Source organism: Anticarsia gemmatalis, chromosome 5, assembly GCF_050436995.1.
Source record: "Anticarsia gemmatalis isolate Benzon Research Colony breed Stoneville strain chromosome 5, ilAntGemm2 primary, whole genome shotgun sequence".
NCBI lineage: Eukaryota > Metazoa > Arthropoda > Insecta > Lepidoptera > Erebidae > Anticarsia > Anticarsia gemmatalis.
Genome location: NC_134749.1, coordinates 3,670,416 through 3,696,799, shown reverse-complemented (window position 1 = coordinate 3,696,799; position 26,384 = coordinate 3,670,416). Strand labels below are relative to the sequence as shown.

The 26,384-nt window shown below is 32.1% G+C and overlaps 1 protein-coding gene across 2 annotated transcripts in view; it reads left to right on the top strand.

The window, feature by feature from the left end:
- CCAP-R (Crustacean cardioactive peptide receptor) overlaps positions 1 to 26,384 on the top strand; it is a 139,468-nt gene that overhangs the window by 37,052 nt on the left and 76,032 nt on the right. For both annotated transcript variants that reach the window (XM_076114143.1, XM_076114144.1), the window contains exon 2: positions 13,647 to 13,695. The gene's annotated coding sequence lies outside the window, so the exon portion shown is untranslated. The remainder of the gene's footprint in view (positions 1 to 13,646; positions 13,696 to 26,384) is intronic.

Sequence of the window (26,384 nt, the reverse complement as noted above, 5' to 3'; positions counted from 1 at the left end):
AGAGTGAATCCTGTAAGCCTGTTTCGTGACCCTGACCTTAGTTATTAAGTCAACATAGAGGATTAATTGAAGAGGTCAGAAACTCTCGAACCTAATCATTTATTTTCTTGTCTTTTAAATATTGGATAGAGTTTTGAGTGGAATGGTTGATTACTTCTTACGATTAGTTAGGTGATCTTTATTTTTGAATCAGTTTGTATCTGCCGTATTCAATATGGAAATGGTAACCGTCTAACTAGGCTTTTGGTTTATTAAATTTAACATGGAGATAGTTGAGGAACTGGATTCATCATAGGCTACTCTCTTTTAAAAGCAATTCGTGAGCAGCTGAAATACGACACATAATATTAAATACCTTGCATGATCAATTTTTACGATCAGTACCCACATAATTAATTCAAAGAAAATTTTGAACATACAAACACAACAAACACAGGATCTTAATTTGTCGAAGCTTATCAAGACCGTAATGGCTGCCATTTGACTGTGATGTTACCTTAAGGGATTTAGTAGAAAGCAATTCTTTTTTCCCGACATAATCTGAGTAAAGTCAAAATTGTTTGCCTAAAATAATTTTGTTGGTACGAGCATCAGTCTGAAAAAAACGAAGATGAAATTCTATTTTGGATATAAATAGTTTTTTTAAATTGGATAAAAACTAAAATAAACTTCAAATACAACCAAGAGAAGTGAATTTTCAACGAAATGCGCGTTTTTTTAATAAAGATCTTTAATCCAGACCACCGCGAGAGCTATATATTTTTGATCTTTTAAACCTAAAGACTCAGATTCATCATTTGATGTTCTAAATTCCGTAACATGACTAAATAAATTTCGAAATTATCTTTATTGCAGTCCTTGAAACGTTTGCAAAACATTGCTTTCCCGTGTAACGCAATAAGTCGCCGTATGAAAGTGAAAATTAGCGATGTCACGAAAAGACTGAAATATGCTTTATTAATTCATTTACCGTATGGTAAAAGCCCGACAGAGAAAAGATAAGTAGACCTACAGAGATAGAGGCTTGTAAGCATAGTTTATTTAGAATATCAGTAGCCCGCAAGTCTATGCTGACGACGTGGCGACGACTTGTTCGATACAGTAACTTATTTTGGAAATATACTAAACAATGATATAAAATCGATAAACCTGGCTGGGATTCTCTTCTAAGTGGTCAAACTATAGTGGTCAAATTCATTCAGAAATATTCCGTCGGTCCATATATTCCTATATTCTATGTAAATATCACTTACATACAAACGTCACTGACATAGCAGAAACATTTATGTCTCAGATGAGTGATAGGAATGGTGGCAATTGTATGAATTGCACAAAAGAAAAGAAAATTATCTTATTTACCCTCGAGGTGCACACAAACAACAACAAAACAAAAGCATTAGTAAATAATACAAATGAGAAATGAAATGAGAACACAAAAACTGGGCCTTAATTTCCTTGAATGTTGGGTGGAGAAGCTCTCAGACAGTTGCGATGTATTATTTCTACCGGGTGATTGCTAGTCCTACACAGCCCTTACGCTATACTATTTATTACCAGTTTTGATTTTGATGGTCTTGTTAAAAATAAATTAAATTGCGTATTTAAAGGAAAAAACGCGGGACAGTATATAAAGAATTTCAATAAAGAGTACCGTGTTAAAAAAAAATTGATAGAAAACCAAATTCAAAGAAGAAAATATCAACATAAGTTATCTTTAATGTATTCAAAATTAATTTGTAGGTATTGTAGACACTTTAATCAACGTGAAGTTCACATACTTCCGGTTTCTGAGGTACATTTAGCGGTAGTTCATGTATTCAATAGCGTTTGAACTCATATAAATAAAACGCCATTTAATAGATAAACTACCCCTAAATGTACTCAAAAACCGGGCAATAGAAGTCTACTTTGATAAAACATTATGAGAATAAAGAGAAGAAATAAATAAACATCACAAAACTCCTAATTTCTTGATCGTACAGTAGCATTCACACGACCCCACATCTGTTCGCCCAATACATCATTAATACGATGATCCGTCGCCTGACATAGAATAAACAATTGCCATCGGAAATCCGCAGCTCTTGGCGCCAATTCAAAGAGTACAACTTTGTTTATATATCACGAGACGTTATTCAGTGTTTTAGTATAATTAGGACGGTGTGAGTGGATTGTGACGTAGCAAAGGGCATGCCAAATAGCTAGCTTTACTCGAATTGATTCGGTTTCGTTTGTTGTCAGTACTGTCAGGTAAATTTGGAGTTTTAGTTCAAATAATCAAACCTCTTTCCAATTTAAAACTGAAACATGTAACGCTTTGCTCCTATAGATAGTGCTAGGACTGTACCCTAAATTTTCAACAAAAAATTTCGATGTTGACACAACTAAATTTGCGAGATTATAATTTCATTCAAGTCCGCGTCCCGATTCATGATTATGGTATCCCGGTACTTATTATATTCTGTAATGCGCTCAGGCATATTTGACTTTCCATTGAATTCATCTCTATACGTTTTTACAGCAGATCAAAAAAGCAATATAAAAAACTAATCTAAGTAATTTTTCACGGAAGATGCGTAGAAACATGATTGCACGTAGCCGAATACCAAATGTTTCCAATACATTCGTAGTTTGATTTACTCTCTCCCTTAAGAGCAACGTATTATTTATTGAGCAAACTGTACGCGAGCAATTTACCCGGTTATTGGTGAAATATTGGCGTATTTGTTTATTTTGTTCGTTCCTCTGATTTTATTGAGGAAATGCTTGGATTTGTTTCGGAAGGGTTAAGGCCTGATTTTGATTTGTTAGTTCAGGGAGTTACTTTAGTGTCAAGGTTATTAGAGTCCTAATAATTCAAGTTTGCATGCAAAATAATTCTTAATAACAGTTCTATAAGGTATGCAAAGTCCCGAAACCTCATTTGGTTAACTCGGTAGCCTGAACCTTGCGTCTGGCCAGCGTGTTGGAATCAAAGTCTGATCTTTACCTAGTAATGGAGTTGGAATTTCTTTTGCAGTCATTCAAACTTAAATACGTCCTTCATTTGGTCCTGTAGGTCGTAAGAACCTCTGTCGATATTTGCAAGAACATTAAAATCCCGATGACGAAAACAGAAAGTGAATTGTGTGGGTGATCGTTTCCAGTTACGTAGGTGTCTATTATACAAAAGAAAGTTTTAATCACTATGAAGGCCATATTCAGGAGTTTGCCGCTTGAAACTAATATTACACGTATATGTAGTATACCAAAACATAACCTAGATCTTTCGTAAAGAAAATAATAATACACAAAGCCTTGAAAAAGAAAGCCTTGAGAGTATACCGAATGAAAAATTACGATTGATTTTTATTCAATACATCTCTTCACGAAAGAAAAACCTTGAAGCATACATAATTAATCGACAAGTACGGTTTGTAAATTATCAAACGTATTCACGCATCGGTTGATATGCGGAATAAAAATTTGACGAGACCCACATAGTGAAACATTGTAAGTACGTAACATTTACGCAAATTAAGTATAATGAACAAAGTTAGAAGTCTTTTACGTATAGCTCTAAAATACATAAAATAAATGATAGTAACCCATCTAGATCTGGTAAAATTAAATCGAAATAGGATTTGCTTTCTTTTCCACTACTCAACAAAAAAAAATCTTGGTAATTTTTTTTTTAATGTAAATCAGATTTTTTTAAAATTTGGCATCATCGAATAGTATTTAACCAGGAACAGATTTTATTATATTATTACATAAACAAGAAGAAAGTGTCATCGTATCAGGTGGAACCAGTTCTGCTTATCCCCACGGGAACAAGGCGTGATATTATACATGTACTTAATCAAAAAAGGGACAACATTATTATGCTCCAGGGAAATCTTATAACTATTTATTGAAAGGGCCCCGACCCAAAGTTTTTGATTTCATCGTGAGATTAAAGTTATTTCGGAAGAGACGCCAATACACTTCGCGGCCGGAATTGAGTGTCTCGAAAGTGTCTGTAAATCAAAGTAATTTCTATAACTTATTTTGGAAGTTGATAGAATATTTATTTTTAGTACCTTCTAGTTTATTACAGCCATCTTTAAATTCAATTCGACAGAAAGTTTGATTTAAACTTTTTTTGTTCAAGTTTTTTTAAATTTACTGTGGGACGTCAGTATTTTCCATTTTCACACCAGCCTTATCAGTAGCGTAATGCTCTACAGTCGATACTGTCGAACAGCGGGAGTTTGACATTTAAGCCCTTCTCCCATTACGATACGCCCGCGCGACTCTAGTCTCGGAGACTAGTCGCCACGAAGTATCTCACATACATTTGTATGGAGACTACCAGTATCGTAATGTGAGAGTCTCCATACAAATGTATGTGAGATACTTCGTGGCGACTAGTCTCCGAGACTAGAGTTGCGCGGGCGTATCGTAATGGGAGAAGGGCTTTAAAATGACTGCCAAAAAAGTTCTTACGGAGCCCGCTAGAGACGCTCCTCAGATTTATTGAAAAAATATCGATAGATAGCCTGTTGTTGTTAGCCTATAGTAGTAGAGAATTGCGCCTTTGTTCTGTGACTGTCGTGTATAAATTGTTATTTTGTTGTATGTGCTTTAAAGCTCATCATTTGTGTTCTTAGTTTATTACTCCAACGGCTATGGCCATTTTAATTATTTACTTTCTTCACATGTAGTTTAAAATATCTATTAATCCCGGAATTGATAGTTTCGCCTCCTCAACTTCGCCTGACCTCCGCCTCGCCTCTACTTCAGTGTGACGTCAAATCCTCCTCTGTAAAGAAAATAGAAAATGTCACTCGATCATTTATCTTCCCGGGGCATTTTACTTTAACTAAAGCAATTCTTTACTGTCTTATTCTTTTAAAAGTATAGCCGTGATGTAGTGGACGAGATTAGTTAGTTTAAAGTAAGCTCTACTTCGTATAGAAAAAATAATAGTTGTAGTTTTTTCAAAGCCATTATTATTATGACAACTAGTTTTCAGTACTTACACGGATAGTTCCTCCCTAAATAAGATACGTTCTTTACAATTGGGAACAAACTATATTCTTTTCTGCTTTTTCTTACTGTCTCTCTCTTTTTCCTCTACTACTCATCCCACTTGGCATTTTTATCCAGTGTCAAAAACCTCATTACAGAGGAAAACTTAATAAAAACTCAACCCGGTAATTCAACCCGGTACTTACTAATCACCGATATGTAAACGCTGCCAACCTTTAGGCGGCTAATAATAAAACCTTAGTTATAAATCCATGGATTTTATTTTATCTTTTCCATCTAATAATATACATTCACTAGTACACAACTTATCTGTTACTAGTATTAGTACACCATAAAAGTATTACTGTTATATTTTAATATCGATAATAATAGCCTTTTAAGTTGGATCGTATATTAAATACGCATTTGCTGTTTGTTTACTTAGTTTAAAAATAAAAGCTATCTATGGTCTAGCCGTCCATTGTGCATTAAAAAGAAAGATAGAATTTTCGGTTTACGCGCAAAGTTACAGGTTTGCAAAACAACAGATTTTCCGGCTAAAAAGGCGCTTGCATCTATGACAACGTATCAAACGAAATGTCCTTTTAAAAGTATTGTGAAGATTATTTTCTGCGCCTTCCAAAACAAGTGTTTAGGTACATTGACTTATCCCCGGTTTCTGAAATACATTTAGCGGTAGTGTATCTATCCAATAGCGTTTAAACTCATACAAAAAAAAAACGCTATGAATAGATAAACTACAGCAAAATGTACTCAGAAACCGGGGGTTAGTCAATGTACCTTTCGTCAAAGCATTATACAAATATGTTGGATGTAAACTTACTAGGTATAAATATTCATAAACGTAAGCGCTTGGGACTAGAACATTATGTAGGTAACTCGTTAAGGTAATTTGGTTTGAACTAGGGCTTACATAGGCTTTGCTTAGAAGCTTACAATTCAGTAATTTCTTAATATATTTTTGTATATTTTTTGTTAGGATTAAGCCTAACTATATGATCATGAATGCAGGGAAAAGTATATTAGGTACGTATGTACCTACTGAAAACATAAAGATACATGCATGATGAAACAAAATCTATCAGAGTTGACAAAGCAGTTATTTAAATATCGTTGATATATATGATATATGATTGAATTGTAAATATAGTAGATCTTCTAAAACCTCTTGTAAGCGAAGCCTAACAAATTTTCTGAAGGGAGCATATTATTATATTATGCATTAGCACATTAAATAAAAACTAAGGTAATATAAATATCACAATACTAATATAAGTAACTTTACATTTCAAATAAGTGACAAACCAACCGTGACTAAGAAGCTTTCAAATACGTTATTGAAAATGCTTACTTACTCTTATAAGGTTAAGTTTTTGAGTACTTTCTACTAATCTAGCAAATGAAGACACTTAAATGTAAATACTATCTTAAGTTAATTTAAATTCGTATAAAATAATTTGTTCTAAACGATTATGGATTAAGAGAGAACTTATGCTTAATGTACTCATTAGTCTTGAGAAGATAAAAATAAATATACACATTAACTGTGAATTACATTACGGTAATAGGTAATTAAAGAATTTAAGTAAGGTGTCTGATAGAACTTCGTCATGAAAGATTGAGAGATCCTAACTTATTATGAGCGATTTCATGCAAAACAGTATGCCAAAGACCGCTATTGAATTGATCTATTTGCCTGTCTTAACTTCATTGCTAAATGTTAATTCTAATTCTAATAATAATTATTCTGATCTCATTGCTGATTATTATCTTCTATGATTTTAATAATTTTAAATCTGCTGACTCCATTGTTTTTTTAGGACAATTGTTTATTCATCGAACCTATTAACTCAGAAATTTCTTTAAACTTATCTAGGAATATTTGATTCACGGTTCGCTAAAAGTCACGACAAAGTTACACGTGGTCGCTGCTAACATTCTATCACCAGAAAAATATAACTCAAATGATTAAACTCCAAAAGATTCATATTACAAGGACATAAAATACTCGTTATGATTCACAGGGTTTAGCAAAAAAATCCGTATTTTAGACTCATGTTTAAAATGTCGTTACTGATTTTTTACTCACACATTTTTCGTGTTGGTTTAATGGAAATGTGATTTTACTGAAAATCCTTCACTGGAAATGTAATTAAGGAGCGTCCTCTTTTGACAACGTGATTAGTACATACAAACAAAATACATCGAGCTTACAAAAGGTTCCAGGTTTTGTAGTTCTACACAAGAATACATCTGCTGGTTATTGGTTTTGCGGTCGATTTCCACGTTAGAGATATTTGAAGCTGAATTTCGTATTGGGTACTACTAAGAGGATCTACTTTCTACATGTTAAAACCTGAAAATAACTTATTTGGGGCACTTTTATTCTTCAATTACTTGTGGAAGTCCAGAGAAGGTGTAAAAAGTGAAGTTTGAAAATGCGCGGTATTAAATAAAAACAAGCGAGCTTGAGTAGAGCTGCGCGAGTCAGCTAGTTCTTTAATAAAACAGCGTGGTTATTGACTACTCGTACATAAGCTCAATACGATGTATTAATTAATAACTACAAATCATTCTATTGTGATGACTTGTTTTATTCATGTTTTAAATCGTTCGTCTAACAAACTAATCCAAACGAACCTTAATTGTTGTCAACGAAACAATTAATCTAGTAGAATTAAAACTGCCTATTTTATAAGAAGTAATCATACAAGTCATTGCGTATTTTTTTAGTCTCCACTTGAAATAGTAAAGACGAACTCAAGACATTACAATAATATAATAACATGAGTAAGAGGTAACGATATAACTCATGAATAAAGTCTTATTGACTAATGTCTCACTTTGAGAACTAAACTAAACAAATTTAACCGTTTTTTTCCAACTTAATGCTATCTTAACAATATATTTTAAGATCATTACGCAACAAAATGTGTTTCAGTAATCTATGCTAATAACTTTCGCTTTACAAATACCATAACATAGTTTTGTGTTTTCACTCTTATTACTACCTAGCTTTTAGAAATAGAAGCAAAATCCTTAACTAAAAGAGGTCAAAGCCATGAACTGCGAGAGGTAAATAGTTAAATAGCTAACAATCAACATACATTACATCCGACATTACGAATGAAACCTACTTATTCGCGTATAATCCCTACATTTTCTTCGGTATATAAGCATCAGCTGTTATTTTCAGTAAATAAGCTCAGGCAAGGTTGCTATTGTGTATAATTTGATTGCCCTCGGAGTTAATAGAGGGCTGGAAATGTCTCGTGTCTTCAAAGACTCTGTTGGGAAAAAATGCAGGAGATGTTATTTGTGGCTTATGTATGACATAGGAATGTTTGTAGTTGGTTAGTTTGTTATTATGGTCTTAGGCTCAGCCGTCTCGAGTAATTGACAATTTTCAAAGTTATCTAATAGATAAATTAATTTGACCCACTACTGTCCCACTTCTGGGCAAGGATCTCCTCCCAAAATGAGGGAGAGCCCTTGATTTTCTTTCTTTTCTCTTGGTTAGGGACTTTGCGTACCTTCATGAACTACTAATCACACATATTTGTACCACAAATATTATGGATATTATTTTAATAAATGCCTATTTCTGAATTACTAGGTTTGAAATAGTTAAAGATCTTTTGAGATAAATACACCTAGATTTTACGTATATGTATTTTATCGTTTGAATAAAAACTGTCTAATCGATCAAAATAATTGACACCTGTAAATAATTGGGAGCCTACGAAGAAATTCTTTCAAACAAAAGAATGACATCGTTAAAATCTTCACTGACATCTGAAGTATCAAGTAACGAGCCTTCAAAATAACAGTCATAATAAAAAATACTGATTCTTTATAATATAAAGTAAAAAAGCTTATTTTATAAAAATACACACATAATAAATATCAAACCTGTTATAGTGTAGCAGAGGTGCATGAAATACATCCGCGTTTCGCCATTAATTATGTTAGTCCCATATAATAGAGGGCGAGCCTATTGCTATGTACCTGGCACGATAGGAAACTCCGGACTAATATTGAGAATAGTCTATCTAAATTAGAAAAATACCAATAGCACTTTGTCCGACCTAGAAACTGAAACCGAGACTACATAGTCGGCAGTCGGAACCACTACCAACCGCGCAATAAAGACAGTCAAAGCTTATTTTAATTTACATTTTTATAGCGTTTAAACTAAGTAAACAAACAACTGCAGACAATTACACATATATCTTACGACAAAATCCTCAAAATTACATAGCGATTACTGTATGGGTTTATCTCTAAACCCGAGTTTATTTGTCGCTTAAGCTTCTACCCACCTACCGTCTGGTTACGTTGAATAAATAAACAAGTCCTAAGTGCAAAATGTTCATCGTCGATCCCTTATTAATTTTAAATGTAAATTGTGTGCTGACTGTATTCCTTGGGTAGTGTACGAATGCATTTTGCGTTTTAGTGGTTGGAAAAGGTGTTAAGTACCTACTTTAGTGCTTTCCTTACTTACGGGAGTATTAGATATAAAAGTGTTTTAAACTTCCGTTCCGTTTCCGTGTTTTTTCTTGTGTTTGCCCGGTTTCTGAAGCACATTTGGCGGTAGTTTATCTGTAATTGTCGTATAGTGTTACGAGTGAGTATAATTATTTAGTAGAAATAGTAAGTATAATCTTTAACGGTGTTTAAATTCATTGCTACGTCATGATTATGGTATTTTTTCAGAATAAGTATTACAAAATTATTTGTCTCTATTTTTTACGATATTGTATTATTGTCTGGATGAGCTTATAGTGTTATAATGTATTAAATAATAATAATACTTAAAGAGTTGTGTAAGTGACGATAGATATATTGCAATAATATAAATAAATAAATCTACAAATCTCGGAAGCTCGCAAGTTCACCCGTTAATGGCATTTCTTTTAACTGTAGATAAAGTTTTTCCAGCAATTAGACTTCTCACAACTTTCTAACAAGTCTGTGGATAGACTCTTACCAGGAACCCGCAATTAAGAGACATCAGTATTAACTGTTAATCTAAATGATGGATGGGTCATATATTATGATTTTTACAGTCCGTCTTCACTTCTCCGGATAAGTGACGATTAACTTAACCAATGTTTTTAAGTAGCTATTTTTTACATTTGTGAGCAATTTAAAAATCAGATAGTACATCAGTAAGCGGACTGTGGTTTACTCGCCATTATATCATATAATTTAATTCTAAAGGACCGGCTTCTCTCTCATTTTTAGGGGAGAGCCATGCCTTGCAGCAGAACGGTATTGTTTTATTTAATGTTCTTATTCTATGTATGGAATTTTACATACAGAAATCTTAAATTAGATAAATAAATAAATATATAATCTTAAATTTACGTCAAACCTTTTGTGTGAAGCGATTTCTATCTAAATTAAATGTACTCACACCCATAATTAGTAATTTCTTTGCTTGTTACGTCACAATAGAATATGATTTACCTAAGTAGGTAACTGTTATACAAATACATGACATATTTTACTTATGTATGTAACCATAAAATTACATGTAATAAATTCACTGAAGAAGAAATATAGAGGGTTTTGTCTCCGTAATGTAGTCTAATGTAGAAATGGTTTTACCCAGATTAGAATTTTGGGTAGTAAAATACCTAATAGTGGCGAATAAATCTTAGGTAAGGTTTCGATTTGTAATAAAGTATAGAGATTTGATTATAAATCGTCACAAACCTTGTATTGCGAGTATCTAGCTAATGAATATTCTGGTATATTAATTTGCAAGGTACTTACATAATATTGCACGATAGTTTTATTCGAACAATCTATCAACTCTTTTCTATACAAATAAAAATATTATGCATGCCTGACTACGAACTACGAAAGTAGGTATCAGTCGATTGCCTGACTGATAAATATTGCACAGCCTAAACTACGAAAATTAGAAAACACTAAACAAAAATACTGGATATCACGATACGTACTCAAAACTTACGGCTCGATCGAGTCAATCTGTTTGCACGGGGTGAGTACGAAGCGATAGGCCGAGCACAAATATATTGTGTTATTTAAGTCACTTCGTGCAACGATGCTACGTGCTACAAGTTTGAGTTGCGGCTGAACTAAGCTCATATGGTTATACTAAAGCAATTATTATAAACGTGACCTCATATCTACTTTGTTCACTATTTATATGTTATCACGTGCAGTTTTAATTGATCTTACGTGATCGAATTTCATGTTTCTACTGAATCGTATATGGAAAATCTATTTTCTATTAGACCTGCAACTAAGTTTCTAGAAAGTTCACTTTGCATTATATTTTTTTTATATTAAATGATAGATTTGGTTGAGAAACCAGTGACGCGGAGATTTTTACTATCATACAACCACTACACACCACCAAACCTAGGCGAAACGCGGTTAGAGTTCAAAAACTTGTTTCGTATGGGAATCAAACCCACGCTTCTCGCGATGGCAGCAGTTAACTCTGAACGTATTATTTGAAAGCGTTTATTTCTTAGAAAATAAAATCATAAATCATTATGACTCAAGGGTTTGTAAGCGCCAAGTATTCTTGAAACTTGTTGACTCTACTCAAGAAAATAACACTTTAGAGGTAGTGCTTGGAAGAGATTACCAGTTTTTCTACTCATTTATCATTTTTCTACGCAACCGTCGATGCTAGTCCAACAATTTAATAGAGACCCTTTGTATGCAAGGTTGGTGGCTGAAGAATGCATACAAAATTAAAAAAAATATAATATAATAATAGTTACCGCAGATTTATAGGCTGTTTGATATAAAAAGTTTTATCTTGGAAATACGAGTACACCGAAATGTATACTTTTGAACAACTAAACTAAATAAGAAATTTATTTTTAGCATGCTTGCGATTGTCGGGGCAAGGTTGTATGGCATCAACATTTAAACAGGATTTAAATTTACATGATAAAATTGTACCATATACAGGTACGAAGTTAGACCAGTCCGTTTAAATAAATCGTACTAAGTTGTAAGGCTACAGCGACTAAATGAAAAGCACAGGTATTAAAAGTTCTTATAATAATAGATTTTCACTTCAAAAGGTGTTATCTTAGGACTAATGGAACGTATGCTATCTGAATGAGCTGCCAGGTGTATTGATTCCCACAGTATGTTGTGCTGCGTTGGTAATCCAAGTGACAAACAATCGACAAATACATTACAAATAGGTACGACTTAATACAAAAAAGATTTTTTAAGTGTATAAAGACCTTCAGGTTCTTATATCCCAACTGATTAGGTGCGAAAAATGTATCTTACTTCATTCAAATTATAATTAGTAATTGAATAAGATATATACATTGTTATAATAGCGTGCCCATATTTGAAATACTTTAAAGGTATCTTAAGATTCTAGGCCTATTAAAATATATGGCCAGTATTGAAGTATCTAATACATTGATACTGCCAGGTCACGGCCACTTTCACTCCACTATTTTCTCAACCCACAAACTGCACACTCAATTACAATTGGAAACGCCCCTGCACTTTACAGCATTCGCCAAAAACCCTCACATATTATCAGGTACTACCTTCCAGCACTCAAGATTTGAAGAGCTTTCCGTATAATACGTACATTTGAACCCTCACACGTACTGCCCCCACTTGATACTGCGCCATTTATCAAAATTGTGTCAGCTTTTAATGCCATGTGACATGGAAAATGTTTTGCTGAACTCGTTTCGGGTTTGAGAGGTCCATATCGACTGTCAATTGCTGCAAGTGATTTGAATGAAGGACTTTCATGGAGAATCCTTTACCGCGGACCATGTTGAAGTTGCAAATACTCGTTTTTAAATAAGTGTTCATCGAAATCATATTTTTAAGCCTCTTTTTTTGTTTTCTTTACACTCTTTGATTGAGTGCTTCGTCAAAATTATAGAGCTATATCTTCGGCCGGTATTCGGATTATAGGCATCATAAATAGTCTCTGTAATTTTTATTAGGTATAGCTTTTGAGAAAGAATAATTACTGTAGTTACAATCTAGAGCAATGCAGACTTGTCATTGATGGATAACAAAGGTGACACTTTGAAGTCACCTCTGTGCCATTGGATATATAATTATAATCACGATATGAAGTGTCATTCTGTTAAATAAATGGTATTTTTCTTTTCTATATCAAATACACATCGTTTTGTTCAAATATGGGTGGAGTGGAGATGAAGGATCACTATAATTTATAATATTATACTTCTTTTGCTTTACCGAATTTCATTAATTCGATTCGTCATAATATTATGCACTCTGTTCAGGTTTCTGAATCAAACACATATTTAAATCATCATTTAAATAAAATTACACATCAAAAGTCATAACTCAAAAGTAAAACTTTTAAACAATTCGCTTTGGAAATAAATATCAACTAAAAGTTACAGCGGTCACTTGTTTTATTGAAATACTCTTCAAAGCGGTACTAATGGCTTCCGAATATCATGAAACTAACTTCGCGAATATTTGGAACAGTCGAAAGTTTCGTTTGAACGTTTCACGGATTCTGAGTTATAAAGGTGTAACTTTTCGAAGCAGATTTTTTTATGTCTTATCTATTGTAAAGGTTAAAATTGTTATAAATGTTTTTTTTTCTTTTGTTACAGTTTCAAGTGATGAAGGCCGTGTGTCTGGAACATTTCAGTACACTGAATTGTGAGTATTGACCTTTTCAAAAACTACTTTTTTGAATTAAACTTTATGTGAGTACAATAGTGTAGGATTCATGCCTAGGATATTTTCTTCCATTAATTATTACTTTCGATTTATTGAATTCGACAACTAACTTTTTGAATAATTATTATATTTGTCTTGAATGAACTTGATCACAATATGTGTTCGATGTTGTGTTTTCTTTAAGATAACAATTTAAAAAAAATCTAAATCCCTTATCGTCTATCGACCTTGTCATCTATCTATATCACTGAGCACAGTTGTATCCTGTAAAAATTCTTAAATCTGTGATGCAAAATATTTTTAATATCATCTATTTATTTATATTGACTTATTCGTATTTAATATTTTATCATTGTTAATAATTATTTATGTATATATACTTATCTATATTTATGTACACTCACATGACCACATTTTTATTTATTTGTAAGCCTTTTTCTCAACCTAATTTTCCTCCTTTATTATTTAAACACCTACTTCATATAATCTCTGCATCACCCCAAGGTAGACTGGCAGAAAATGCCTTTGGCATTAAGTCCGCCTTTGTACAAATTTTGTATAAGAAGTTTTTAAATAAATAAAATAAATAAAAGGATACATGCAAAGCTTATTTTCGAACATGTGGTAAGAAATGACTCGTGACTCAATGTTTATCTGTCTAATTAAATGATTAAAACATATTTACTTTTTACTTTCTGCACATCAAAAAATATTCACAATCGCGGATATATCATTCATTTGCGTTGCGAATAAACATAGGAAAATTTCCGCGTTTTGGAAATAAAATGTTTTGCAAACAATTATAAAAAATTATATACGAATGACGAATGGCGTAGTAAAGTATATTTAGTTTATTAAAGACATGCTTCCTAGTTGTTTACAAAAACTGTTTGATGATATAATATTCTCCAGACGTAATAATCTCAGACATCATTTCACGAATATATTTCAGACATATTCGTCAAGTTCAATGCTAATTTGTTAAAGTAGGAAGTGATATTTAAATTGTGGGACAGCATGTTTTTATCTATTTATATTTGTTAAGAAAGTTAGAGATAATTAAAACTCTGTATGTGCTGATTCGTCGTCCAAGATTCTTGAAGGAGTTTTGGTCCTTTTAAGTACAGTAAAAATAAAAGTATTACAATTGACCTTTCTGGTTCGAGCTACTGTTTGTAGTGGCAGGGACAAAATTCTTCTACACAGCCTTAGAATCTTTTCCAAGATCGCAGATTCGATATCCAAGTCGGAATTGTCAAAATTTGTTGGAATATCCTCAGTAGTCGGCCGGAATCGTTTGTTCGTCGCACATTCACCGTAATACAGATATATGACTAATATCCGGCCTACTTCTCGAAAAACTTAAATTAAAAGTGAGGCATCGCAATAATACTTATTAAAAGATTTCAGACTTCCTGCCACTGACAACAGTAATCAATATTTCTTAATTAGTTCATTATATCTCGTAACAAGTAGGTGTGTTTATCATTTCATTTCCAGTTCTCACAATAAATAAATATTTATATTTTGTTATCAGCTTGTGAATTTATTACACTTTCCCACGCGTTTATGAATAATGTATCGTGTTTAATAAAGCTAATTGAAACAAATAACTTGTTGGTACATATTTTACGAATTTGTATTGAATTGAATACATCCAATCATGTTCTAGATTTTCTTTTACTCCTATTAAAATCTTTACAAGCAAAAGACTTTGTTATATTGCGTGGAGTATTTTATCTTCAGATTATGCTTAAAATACTAAATTATTTATAGATAGGTATAATAATGTCCCACGGTTGAGCAACGGTCTCCTTGGAACTGAGGTATAGGTCTTGAGTCCACCACGCTGGCCAAGTGCGGGTTGGGCACTACAAAATACATGACACCCCATACTGTTATTACTAGGCACAAAAAAGTTTGGATTTTTGCAACATTACATTCTAAAAGGAACAACACTTCTTAATATCAATTAAAACTATATAAATATAATAGTCATGCATCGGTAAAGTATATAAAGAAAGTCTGTTTGTCTCAGTTGCTATTCTTCATAATATCAAGTGTTCTTTGTAATTTATAAATTGGACAACTAAAATGACACAGCCTTGGAAGTTTCTTGCGCCATTAGCTGGACGAATGTTCTACTAAAATTACAAGCGTTTGAATACTGACAAATAAAGTTTTACGTACTTTGTAATCTTAGTAATGATACAACAACTATTAAGTATGATGTTTTGAACTGTTTTAGTGAAGTTTGTTAAACAACTGTGATATAAGATACACTTAGACACGCACAATCTGCAAAAGTATTTTATGAAGCTAAAGTTTAAATAATAGCTAAGGTTATTCTAAGAATGGATAAATTAAAATAAATATTTATATATTAAATCAATATGGAAATGAAATTGTGTGACTAAAATCCTATTTTGCTTCATCCATAGTTAATAATAATCAATCCATAGTTATGTGCGCTGCGCTGGTTGAAAGTACCGTTGACTTAACTACAAACTTAGATTTTTGAAGAGCTTAAGAACATCGGTACAGCCAGTATTTCGCAACAAACAAACACATGAATCCAAAACTATACCAAAAATCCCTGATCTATTTTCAAACCCTCAAACCCAAAAACCCAGTAATATTACCAATGCCATTATCATATCTATATGTTAAGATAAACAGAAAGCGTGGATGTATAGCACCGTCGCACGTCGCACGTGCCGAGTGACGGTGACAAAGTCCCACATATTGCTGCTATAAATTGTATGCGATAAGCATTGTAGGTTATGTTTTATGCGTGTTTTTGGCGATTTACGAGAGTATTTGTATTGGAGATAGGCTTTTATAACTATTAGGTGTTTGGGAAGTTAGAATTGGATTGGAATTATGATAACTGCCTTCTACCGTGATTAGTATAAATATAACTAGTATATTTAAGTGGCATTAATCTAGTAATCTATTATATCAGCGTGTGGCGTTCTCATAAAATTCAATGGATCAAAAAAAATTATATGCTTGCTAAGGGTCTTAGTCTAAACACTTTGTATATCTACGTGATTACTTTGTTAGTTTTGAAATACCTTTTCTCTGCATCATTATTTTTAATACTGTAGTTGATATAAAGCAGTAAATACTCATACAAAGAATCACATTTTGATATACTTGAAACTAGTTAAAAGAAAATTGCTAAACTTGCAAAAATGTCCTAATAGAACCTCCCAGGGTAAGAAAGACTGAAAGACACTAAGAAACATTAATAAATTAAAAATGTTTAATATAAATCATCATCATACAACCAAAATTCACGTTCCATTACATCACTTTTATCCCACAAATTCACGTATTTTTGTATACGAGTGAGCGCAAAAATTTTAACCGTCAAATAAATAAGGGGAATGTTTGTTAGAGACATGAATGGAGCAGTTATTATGAATGGGGATTATTGCAAGTTGTTAAGGGGATTTTTTTCCACCTGAGAGGTGTTATTTGTAGGTAAACGGCGGCAGGGTTAATTTTATAGGTGTAGTTGTTTTTGTTTACGTATACGAGATTTAATATTTAAGTATATTTTTTTACGGGTTAGGTATTGTGTGATAGTAATGTACCAGAGTGTTCGTGTATTATAAATCTACGTTGAGATATACTATTATTTTAGTACCAAAAGTTTGTAAGACACCGGTCCTTTATTAGAATCTTTACATATTTCCAAGAACCTTACAGAGAAACAAAAATAATTCTCATCTGTATGTATAATAATACTGAAAGAAAGGAGTTTATCTAAGAAGTGTTGATTTTACGAATTCTCCGAAATATCTATAATAAAAAACAGCATTTTTATACCTGATACTGAAGCTGTAAAAATAATTTTAATTAAATAATTCCTTCACCTAACAGATTGTCACCAGTTTTATTTAAAACCAATTAATCGTGTTCGGAACACAGCGTTAATTTAAACAACGTCAACTTGTCCGAAATGAACACCCTTTGTTAAAATGTTAATTCAGCGGTTACGTTATAATAAACGTTATCAATGATATATTTTATCAGTAAATTTTTGGTTTAAAATATGCTGTAGCCGGTGACATATGACACGTGACAATCTGTCATTGGTCAGTGGTCACTTTTGTAGTCAGCGACATTGTATGAAATTATTATTTTCGCGGTTTAATGAGTTGTGTTATTACTCTTATATTTTTGCTATTTACTTCTTGCCAAACAATAATATCCTTAAAGCCTTTGAATGACATAACGAGTTTATTCTTCTGTCGCAGGCTCACTAACCCTGTGAAACAAGGGTAAGCGAAATTATTATACCCAAAAATCATAAATATCTTATCTTCCCATCGTTTACAGATTTTTATTACTGTCTATAAGCGCTTTAAAATGTGTGATGAAATAATATATATGAAAATATATTCAGAATCAAATTATCGTTTACCAATCGCAATTGCTAGTCGAGGGCACCAAAATGACAGTATCTTGATAATACACTGCGTTTCTCAAGATAAATTAAATTATTGACACCAAAATGACAGGATATTTTAATAATAGGTATTTTATTAAAATATGTTTATATAGAGTATTGACACATGCCTCATAAGTTCATCTCCATTGAAATCTTTATCCTTTAAAATATAAATTTAAATTCCTTCGGTGGTGTGTCCGTTGCCCCACATATTGGTGTAGCGACGTCAAGGCTGATCTTTGTGAGCAGCTACTGAGATACCACTTAAGATCGGATATTGAAACGCAGTGTCATATCGAAGATTATTCTGAATTTCTGCGGTAGAAATTGAATTTTAGAAATGTAATTCTGTAAAATATGTTTCTCTCGTGTGTTCATGAAAAAGTATCAAACTGTATATATTGCCCAGATCCTATATTGGGAAGAGGGTTATGACCTTTTATTAATACGCCTGGTTTGTAAGTTTCATGTAGTAAACTTAGGTCTATAAAAACTTTAAATATTTTTTTTCAACTCGATTTCAGAAGTATTTGTACTTGTATCGAGTTGAAAAAAGAATTGTTTCTTATTTAAGCTTTAGGTATCTGGTTATCAAGTATATATTTAACGTTAAGAAAATAAACGTGAGTTCCAGTAATTTTTATTTAAGTACTTCTGTATAGGTTGATATATTCGCCATTAATATTCATAGAGTGTTATTACTAAATTAATATTAAGTAACGATGCCTAATATTCAATATTATTTTATAAACTAAGAATTATTTTTAGAGAGCTTTCGTGTGAATCGTAGTTAGTATTTTGAAAAGTAGTTATCGAGAATAATCTAGTTTCTTTTAAAATACCTAAATATATATACAATTTTTGCTTCGCGATTAATTACAGACGGAAGACTGAATAAAATTTTGTACTAATCGAAACTGAAATCTTAAAGAACGTTAACTATGGTGAAAAAAAAATCAAATCTCATTATTGCATAGAAAACATAGTAAAAAGTTTATAGATCAAAAATATGTATGCTTTAATCAACTTTCTGACTTAACTCCATCATTCAAAGTTGACATAAGCAAATTCGCAGCCCTCCAGAAGTCGTCAACCCAAAAATTTACACCGCCGTATAAATCTTGTTTATATAAAGTATAAAGAAAACAAAATCCTAACACTGTTTACTGGAGGCTCCGTAAAACAAATATGGCCAACGGTTTTTTATGCCTGGAGAAACAGCTTGGGAGTGTGGTCAAGGGCTTGAAGGGCATTCTAGGAAAAAGATTCCTTATCGTTGAAATTTCACGGAAATATCGAATGTTCTAGGCCTTTGTGATCCTTACTTATTTCTATGATTAGGGACGAAAAACTACCCCTTTTCGCATTACCACGAATATTTTCAATGGTTGAAGGTGTAGGTTCAATTTTGAGAAAATTACACAGTTGATGGAAAAAAAATTTACAAACTACTATCACAAAATAAGGCCACATTCAAAAATAAAAGAAAACAAAGTTATTATAGGCGTTCTTTTAAATAGATCGAGCAAAAACTTTTGAACCTAATTTCATAAAATTGCTTTTGTGCCTATCACCAAAACAAGCAATTTACCTCTATTTTCAGTCAAAGGCATTATTTTTAAACCTCACCAAGAACATAAAAGGGTTATTCTAAACGAAATTGCAAAAAATAATATCATGCCATATGGATAGACTACACGCGATTATCTGAGAGTCTAGCGATAATAAAAAAAAACGATTTGGAATTGCCCTCTGATCTTTAAATAAAAGAAACTACCACAAGCAGAAATTAACTCTATCGAAGTAAAATTAGAATTGAATATTGCATGTAGCTTTAAATTGAATAGAATTTTTAATAGTCCGCGAAATAATTTCTGCTCCTACAGTCTGAGTGTTTTATTTCAAGTGTGAAATGGTTTGCGAAATTACAAAACGTTTAGAATTATCATGTGTAAAGATTAATTTATAATTACAGAAGTTAATCCCTAGAGTGGAACGGAAAATTAAAGATGAAGACACACTAACAACAGTAGTTTCTGTTTAGAAACCGATACATTTCCGTATCTTATTTATTGTCTCAATATCAAATACGATGTCCAACGAGTACAAACTCCTTTCCACAGCTTCAACAATATCCCGTTGAAAGTTTCCTCTTACAAAAATACCGTGCTAACACACTGGAAATTCAATATAGTTCGTGTCACGGCATTCGTTTCCTATATTTCGTGGCGTATCCACGGAAATCCCCGAAAGTCCACGAAAGCGTCCGAAGCTCTATCGGCTAGTGACGTGCCTGTTCAATTACGATTACTACCGATAAACGTTTCGATTTCACGGCCAATGTTACGTTAGGACGGATCTACGTGAATACGGTTTTTGAATGTTTTCTTACGATTTCTATGTATAGAACTGTAATAAAATATGCTTAAAATATTCAGGTGGCTGACCGCTAGAAGGGTTTTTCCAATTCTTGTTGGTAGTCAATGAAGGGCTTTTCATATTTTTCATGTTTAAATAGTCAGTATCTAAAGCGGCGCAAAATTACTGAATACATTTTAACCACCGAAATAATATAAAATCACGGTCCGACGATTTCATAATGTTTTTTTGGAATCCAATTTGTTTAAGGCTCTTGGTATTATAGGGTGAATCTGAATAAATTTCTGACTCGGGATTTCATTTACGGTATGTTTTTCTTGCCCTCACATAAGCTAAAAGGGTCCCTACCCTTCTAAGGTAATTCTTGAAATAGCCCTTCGAGTGCTTTAAAATCAAATATATTTAACCTTACGTTTATTTTGAACTGAGACTCTTAGGAATTGCGACGTTAAATGGCGCTGAGTTCTATGTAAATCGAAAACGAAATGGGCCATAACTTTTGTCGTAAGCGTGAACACGTCCTTATAAATGTTTGGTTTTATTTGAACTTGTTATCAACGCGATGCGATACAAGAGATTTGGATAAATAAAATGTTTTTACACGAATTGCAACCTATTTATCCTTGACTATAAACTAAAGTCCAATGTAACTGGTGAAAACTTATGGAAAAAGTAAACGATTTCATTTCGAGTTTTGTTTTGTCATGTGTTATCGTACATATGTAAAATAACAAAGATGTTCAGCAAATTTATAGAGCCCAATAAATGTATTCTGATTGCTGTTTGCGGCTCCATTGATTGTGATATTACGGACAATGAGCCGCGAACTATAAATCTAATGCTCTGAGACCAAATTTAATAGACTACTTAAAGTTTCAAAAAAAGGATGCGTGTTGTTTTTGGCGATTATTATGGCGGTCCAAATTTGAGTAACAGAATCAACTTGATAAAGAAACTAGGCCGTTCTAAATAAAGTTTTTTATTATTCTATTTTTATACTTAAGCCTCATGAAATCTCCTTTGAAGCTATTTCTGACGAACAAAAAGTTATTTAGTATTTTTTGTATCGTTTGTGTTCGCGAATGGTATTCTCCTTGAAAGATATTTTTTCTTCCGGAATTCTATTAAATTAGACCAGAAAGTCAAATTTCTTCAAATTGGAACAATTACTTGTTTGCAAATCCTTTGAGTTGTAATAGGATATTTTTGTTCCAACTTGGTAGTAACGAACTAATTTGAGATGAAAGAAGTTTTTTTATTTCTTGGAAACCTAAAAGTTATTTAAAGCTTAGTCTACATAAATAGACAATCATGCCTACACGGATTTATATTCTCGCATATACGTCTAGTCAAAAACGTATTTATCGTATACATTGCAACATTTAACCCATCATCATCACTCATTTCGTCAGTGGTACAAATTTTACGAAATATAACTTTTTTCGCAACAAATAATTCACATTAACTCAACCGCGCGAAGTAATTTCCGCTCACTTTAGTATTAAACGATACATTGTCTTGAAGAAATTGAGTACACATACATGCCCGCTTTTATCCAGCCTCATATCTCTGAAAGGTAATCGGGTAGAGGCTTATGATACAGTATCATCGTAACCAGCCTAAAGAGAATAAATCTACAAGCAGTTTTCACTTGACGTATAGAGATTTGCTGAATGTTCACACTTTGTAGTCACTTCGTACCTTTGCTCTTTGCAGTCAGGTGTTTACGGCTAGTTTGATATCGTTTTATTTCTGGAGTGACTGCAAGTTTAACATTGCTCAGGTACTTAACATTGGACTACGCTCTCCAACTCTCTCTCTACTGTGTTTTCTAATCAACAAAGATTATGTCCAAGAATTATATAAAAAATCTATGTTTTCAAACCTATAGAAGTCCGTAACGATTCACACTATAAAATAGTGAAAAGCTATTTCCAAATTTACTGCAGTTCTGTTTCTTTTTCTTTTTATAGATTAGATGTTTGCTTTCAGTGAATAAGGTAACTTCAATATTTCAAGTAGGTTCAATGCATGGTCCATAATTCTTATCTACCCTGTATTTCATAGTCTCAATGGTCTTGTGTAACTCCTATTATTAAAACAGGCTAGATTGTAATTTAAGAAAAAAGGATAGACGTCAGAGAAACTTCAAAACAAACAGCGTCTAAAACGAATACTAAAAATCATCACGTCATCCAAATACACGACTATTTACAAACGAACTCATGTCTTCATAGATTAACTAATTACGTCAGTAAGAGAAAAAGTCTGTTTTATACCAAGTCTCAATGATAAAATACATTCGCGCCAACACGTACGGGTTTTATTCCCGTACAAAGTATGTTTTTCCTGTGACGTGGTATTTGAATGAAGGCGCCAGTAAGATCGGCATCTCAAGAGTAGTCATATGATCGTACAAATTGCTATTTTTTCAACTGACGTCTGTTTTAAAGAAAATGTCGATTGCATTGTAGTGTAACGAGTAATTGAACAATGAATGTTCATTTTTTGTATTGAATATCGATGGGTATTTTATTAAATCTGACGTTTATAGTATTGCACAGAAATATGTAACGCATGTATTACTATATATTATGACAATTGATTGTATTCATTCTTGATTGCATTGGAGTTTCTGTTATTGATTTTATTACAAGTATGTGTATAAAAACTTTTAACGCTTGTTGAACTGAAATCGGTATCATTGTCAATGATAACATTTTCACACAGGTCCTTTTACCGCGATTTGTATGTAATAATATTGTATAATTAATCATATTCTTATAATACATAGATACCTAATAAATAGAGCATAGCAATAGAGTAGAACAAGCTAAGTTTTATCATAACATAAAATATTTTTTACAGCGATGCCATGTTTTAAGCGTTTCTTTCAAAAGCTGTTTTTCGAGTAAACGCAAATACTATTTCCGCATTATTTTTATTCAATTCGCAATTCATATTTTGTTTGAAAACATGATAAAACTTGTTACATATTTCTAATTTATTGTTTTTATTTGATGTTTATTTTAATACTCTTTAATCTTAATGTTATTTATTATTTGACATATTGTGTTGATGCACTGAATACGTGTAAACTACATGTCTACTAGACTTTTTGAAACATCAAAAGCTGCTTATAATTTATATCATTTACATTCTTTCTTGAATCTCGTTCATAAGATCGCAGTGGTTACACTCAGTAGTATATTATTGGTACTTTAAATAGACACGACTGTATTTAAAAGATATCGTTTATGGAAATTTCTAAATCACGAATTCCTAAAAGAGCAATATTTGTCAGTTATCTTGTTGCTAAATTATCTCAGTATAGGAAACAAAATTTCTCACTTTGGTACATGAGCGAAGTCAATTTTTTGGACCTATTCAATATATAACTACTAAAAATGTCCAAACCAGAAGGTTATGTTCATTGCAAAGTGAAAGTAATACCTATTTAAAAATAAAGAACCTTTGATTTAATAATTTATATTTTGTGTGAACTTTTCATTTATCATGTAACAAAATAACTTGTCCGTACCGAATTAAATACATTGCGTACTGACATTGACATTTGTCACGAGTTTATTTAAGTTTAAGGGCAATGTACCCTGTAATTTATTATCAATTAATCTACTTTATATAGGAAGGCTTTTTATTTGAACTACTTGTAACAAGTTGTAGTATTAATATCATGAAAACTGACCCTTGGTGTGAATTGTAGGCCACGCGGTCGAGACACCAATTATTTAGTAATTTGTGGTCTGATGCCACTGTCACGTAAGACAGTTTAAAGTCAACCTTAAGCCTTTATATAACGTGCAAAGAATATATTACTTTTTAACATGTATTTATTTTTGTTGCCCTTTTGACTAAAGTTTTGAGTTGATTTTAGTCAATATCACTTAAAATATTCCTCGTTTTTTTTATATGAATTTAAACGCTATTGAATAGATAAACGTAAATGTACATAAACCGGGCATTAGTAATATTAAACTTGATAATACATTTAATAATTACTAGCAGACCGACTCGACTTTGTCCAGGTATAATACAATTTTATCGGGTTGAATCCTTTCCTATGAGAATGTTGATCCCATCGATTGAACACAAATCTTGTCCTTACAGTTACTAACATATTAAAAAGATAATTATCCAATTCGATTTAATTGTTCAAAAGCTGTGCGTGTGTGTATATGTGACGCCTTTTAATTTATATAGATAGATGGATAAGGCTCAGACCAAAATATTTTTATTCCCATGGAGACATACTTCCATTTTTACATAACTCAATTAATATCCAAACGTTTCATAAAGCAATTTCACAGAGCACTTAGAAGTGGCGTCAAATCTTTATAAGTAGGTAATAACATTAAGATATTCATTTAAAGATATCTTATTAAAATTGGCATGAATCATTGAGATAAATTACTTCTCGCCGAATAAAATGTTAGGCGACTACTTTCACATTACGCTCGGTAATAACTTTTGTCTGACACTTCGTAAGAACGAGTATAATGAAGTACTTGTGTTAATACTAGTGAAATATTATGAGTATTTTTAGAAAATAATATTGTTGGGTAATGTAAGTATTGTACGACTAAAATGAGACTTTAAGGAGTGAATCATGTGTTTTATTATTACGTGGAACAGTTATTTTTCTTTTCTCCTGTTATAGTTCAATTATTAGCTAGGAAAATAGTATATCTAAAATAAAATTGGGCCTTAACAGTATTAACGTAATCAACAACAAATCGTACATTATTCAGTTGCGTAGATGTAGAATTCGTTTTTAAAGTAAGTGCGGAAAACTAACAGCTTGAAACATATGTAATTTTAACAAACATATCACATTTACAACGTATGCCAAATCACATTAATAATTATTATTTAGCTAATAAAAACGCCCACACATCGTAAATATTGTGTTCCATGTCCCAAAAACGAACACACTACACTATGTTTATATATTACACTATATTTTAACATAATATTATTATAATAAATAAAATAAAAATAATTTTTATTGTTATACCGGCACTCTATCGACGCTACGTCAAAACGATTTTCAGGTCAACATTGTATAAATAACTTTAGAGTACACACAGCGTACATTCTTCATAATACTATAAATATAATTTCTATTTTAAAAGCTTTTATATACTTCCCGGCTGTCCCACAAAACTATTTTTTAAAGAACAGTGTAAGACAAACAAGGTGTATTTGTTTAAAACGGGATCGATGATAGGAATCGTTTGTAGCAAAAGTCGCAATATTGTTACATCCAGAATTCCATCGGTTTCTCATTTTTTGCTCTATTCTGAACTAGTTTTTGCCTGTGTTGGGTTTATATTGTATGCTTTTAAGAAGTCGCTTAACTTAATACATGTCATCTATGCTAATATTATAAAGCTGAAGAGTTTGTTTGTTTGTTTGAACGCGCTAATCTCAGGAACTACTGGTCCGATTTGAAAAAAAATTTCAGTGTTAGATAGCCCATTTATTGAGGAAGGCTATATCATCACGCATCACGCTACGACCAATAGAAGCAGAGTACGGGTAAAGTATGTTACAACAACGGGGAACATTTTGACGCATTCTCTCTTATGTTGCAATCGAAGTTGCGCGGGTCAGCTAGTACATAGATATAATGATAAATTATACCGAACCACCGTGATAACAGATTAGTTTGACATTTACATAATATGTTGAGTTACCTTAGATAGGACTACGTTGATGTAAATGAAAATTTGATTATGTTGTTTTCTTTTTTACGTTCGTAGTTAAAGCTGCGTAATTTATACTTCCTCTCTCGCCTGTCTCTATG